The sequence below is a fragment of the Strongylocentrotus purpuratus genome, unplaced genomic scaffold (genome assembly GCF_000002235.5).
Source record: "Strongylocentrotus purpuratus isolate Spur 01 unplaced genomic scaffold, Spur_5.0 spur5_scaffold_17, whole genome shotgun sequence".
NCBI lineage: Eukaryota > Metazoa > Echinodermata > Echinoidea > Camarodonta > Strongylocentrotidae > Strongylocentrotus > Strongylocentrotus purpuratus.
Genome location: NW_022145602.1, coordinates 20,647,424 through 20,650,717, shown reverse-complemented (window position 1 = coordinate 20,650,717; position 3,294 = coordinate 20,647,424).

Here is a 3,294-nt window from a genome sequence, read left to right as displayed (position 1 = left end):
TGGCTAGGTTACGGGAAAAAAAGACGCGACCGGGGCGTGGGCCGGCGTGGGGGCGGGCCGGGATGCATCGACGCGTGATAATCAATGCGTCCATGGTCATAATATGCTGACTTAGGATCACGTCAGTTTCCTTGTTAGAGTTTCCTTGTTTTGGCCGACCCTGGAACCATAATCCTTCCACAATGGAACCTACCAGGGTACGGACGAAACGCGAGGGACGAGGGAGCAGTGGCGTAATGAGCAAAACCTTTTTTTTGTTTGGGGGGGGGGGGGGCTAAAGTATTTACGATCAGGTAGAGCAAAGCGAGCAAAGCAAGTGGATAGCGTAAATTGACGTGTGGTCAAGGGGCGGAGCCCCATGAAGCTCAGGGGTTTCAGGCATTTAATGACGGTCATGCAGATGAGCATATGTTGATACCTTATTTGTGACACTGGCATCCAGGTTGGACTGGGGTCCAGGGTGAGGAGCCCCCAGAAGTTCAGGGCTTTTAGGCATTTAATAAAGGTCAGATGAGCATCCATACAGGGGCCCGCCTTAGGGCACTTGGTGGGGTCCAGGGGGCAGAGCCCCCGGAAGCTCAGTGGAAAATCATGCCATTTCAGCAACATTTTTAAATCACTGGTATCGAATTATTTTTTTTTTTTTGGGGGGGGGGACTGCCCCCAAGCCTTCCCACCCCCTCCCATCCGTAGGCAAGGGCGAAGGAGCCTAGTGAACGAGATGGGTGTATGTGGCGGAAGTGACTACCTCCTCACACGTTTTTGAAGTTATTTGTATGAAAAAATGACATTCCTTAGCAAAATTATAGAATAAGACAAGCAAAATACTTTGTTTACACCTCACTTTTCTACAATCTTTACAACCTTTGAAGGATATTATGCGAGGGAGCGTATAGCTACCGAGTGAGAAGATTTTTGCATTTTTAATTGTTTAAACGCTGCATTCTTGGGCCCTCCAGAGCCTAAAAGTACGTTGCAGCCTTTAGTCCGTATTTGCTATAAATTTTGTGTGTGCACTTCAAATTTTCAGGGGGAGGGGGCGATCCCCCCTAAACAAAATTGAGGGGGGGGGGGGCTTGTCCCCCATCCCCCCGGGATCGCCGCCCCTGTACGGGCACGCACATTACATTCGCGGGTGATAAACGAATGACACTTGTTATGTGCAAATATTATTTTGTATTCATTACACACAAGGACAGATATAAAGTTATGCATGCGGGCACCTTGCTGAATACATGACTCTACAAATTTCATATATTCGGTCCCCTTGATACAGGGATGAGGATGTAGCCCCGGGGGCCTCAGTCATGTAGAAATACTGTAAGCGTGCGTGACCACAGGTTTTCCAGACACCCCCTAAACGAGGATTTCTTCTAAAGCCAAAATGCACCCTAAATGAGGATTTCGCGTGGTTTTCCCCGAAATCACATCCTAAACGGGTATTTCACAAAAGTGTTCTCCTAAACAAGACGTATTGTTAAATGGTAACCCCTTGAGCATTTTGAAGTGCGATAGGGATTACCATATTCCTACCACCCATCCAAACCTATTATATACACTGTTGGTCATAATGGTGGAATAACAAAATTTTACCCCAATTTATGGAACGATTTTGACAATGATTTATTCCTTATAGATCTAAATAATAGTATACCTTCTATGATGTTATTGAACAATAGTTTGCAAGTGTTTGTTTTACGTGATTGCTAAAGCATGTGTGCGCTACTATGCTAATCAACTGGGGGACCTACGTCCTTAAGTCATAACTGACAGTATTGAGGATTTATGCCTCACAAAATGGCCCTAATATAGCTGGTTTACACGGTATACAGTGCATGTGAATTGAACAAAAAGTACACCCAACAATAAATGTTGCTGAAATGACATGATTTTCCGGAAATTTGTTATTCACTGGTGCACGCACACACATAATGATGTCAACATGCAAGCGAAGGTTTGGAGCACTACCGAGCAAACAAAGAGGAAACAAAAGGACAGTGTCGAATAAAGCTAGCTAGGAAGTGCAAAAAGAGGGGAAAATGGCAAACTACTTCTTCTCGGTGCTTGGGTGGTTCAATTCCTCGTGATAGTTCTTTGTTCTCGTTAACCACACCGTGAAATATGTCGACACGACAATAAGTCAACCTAGAATGTTCATTGGGATTTTTTATGCAGTCATTTCATATTTGGTGAGAAATAAGGAAAACAAAAATTCCCAGTTTCTCGCCCCCTCATTTCCCCCCTTTTCAGCCCGCCTCAGTTATGCAGTTGTTGTTATTAGACATTTTTGTTCTGAAATCAAACAAACAAGAATCTGAGGACATCAAGTCTGTCACAAGTTATCTCAAATCATTACTATAATGCAATTTCGCCTTGTTTGAGCCCCTGAATTCCATGTACATACTAAATGCAGATAAATTTAGAAGAAAAAAACAAACAAAAAAGAGATTTTTCTCACGAATTGCATGCCCCCCCCCCCCCCCCCCAAAAAAAAAAGTTGGTTCGGAGGAAAGGAGAATTGCAAGGAAAACAATATTAGTGATGACTTCCGACAGATAATTATATAATAAAATTGATAAATGTTTGAAGCTTAAAGATCAGTTAACATATCACGAATTCCAGCCTTCATAGTCCATGGGATGACTATTTTTACTTTCCGTGGTCCGGGATTTAGCCCCACCCAATAGTTAGCAGCTTGTAAATTTTGTCATAAGTTTTTTTGTATTTTTCCAGTAACATTTACAAGCTGTTAGTTATGTAATTGCCATTTGCAAAGTGTACACATTACGTCTAAATTGATTATTTTGTAGGACATTATCTGACCTCCAAAACAGTTAGCACAGCATTCTCAAACATGTAATTTATACATGCGCTGTGTGTGCGTATGTGTGGGTGCGTCCGTGTGTGTGTGTGCGTGCGTGCATGTTCGGTGGTTGGTGTGGATGCTTCGTCTTTCATTTCACTTCTATTTTATGGAATATTACTCAACTTTGTGATGGTAACTTAATTGGTTGTGGTGGTAATTTTACCTGACTGCTAAGAAAGCATAAATGCTTGTTAGAAGACTTTGCACTCTGAATTTGATGAACAACTTTTAAACTTTTTAAACCAAAGGACGAATGTATAAATTGGGTATATTCAGAGTCATGCTAAAATAAGGAACAATGAACACATTACACACAAATAAAATAATATACCAACGATACTCTTTAATCCATGTGTTACAACATTTTACAATGTAAAACAAAGCAAAACAGATATGTGTAGCATTCTGAGTCACATAAAAATAAAAAA